This window comes from Tupaia chinensis, unplaced genomic scaffold (assembly GCF_000334495.1).
Source record: "Tupaia chinensis unplaced genomic scaffold, TupChi_1.0 Scaffold000194_1, whole genome shotgun sequence".
NCBI classification, from domain to species: Eukaryota; Metazoa; Chordata; class Mammalia; order Scandentia; family Tupaiidae; genus Tupaia; species Tupaia belangeri.
Genome location: NW_006159669.1, coordinates 195,976 through 196,662, shown reverse-complemented (window position 1 = coordinate 196,662; position 687 = coordinate 195,976).

Sequence of the window (687 nt, the reverse complement as noted above, 5' to 3'; positions counted from 1 at the left end):
AAACACCCCAGGGGTGGCTCTGGTGCTGTTCTGACCCACCATCTTTGCCATACTGAGTGCAAAGGTGGTGCCACTCACACCCATTGCCAGCTGGTCATGGAGGCCTTAACTATTTAAGTATATAAATATTTTTATTTAATTACATAAATATTTTTATTTTTCTAGAGAATTCAGTTTTCTTACAAAAAGGTTTTTTTTCCATGAAAGAGACAGATAGCACCCTCAAGAGAGTCTTGATATCATGATTAATTCTCACACTCAGCCAGCCTTGAACCACACAGCACACATATGCTCAGCATACCCAAGTAGGTCTCTAGTCATAAATCCCAGAAATATTTCCAGGTAATTCACTTTCATGGAGCATGTCCACCATCTGTACCCCCAATATAATATTTCTAAACAGCTCACATATGGTGGTGTTTTTACTATTAAGATATTTTAATTTTTTTAAGTTTTTGCTATAGGCATGTATGTTTACTTAAGAGACACAGTGAGGGAAAATGAGAAATTACTCCCCAGAGAGGATAGCCATCCCTATTCTCCTCAGGTTTTGGGCATGCATGCAGAGGCACCCAGTGTGATTTACAAGCTGCTGCGTCTCAAACTTAGACTAAGGGTTAGCTGCAGGATTGTTTGAAAATAGTTTTAAATAGCCATGTGTGAGAGAGAATGAACTCAATTAGTTTT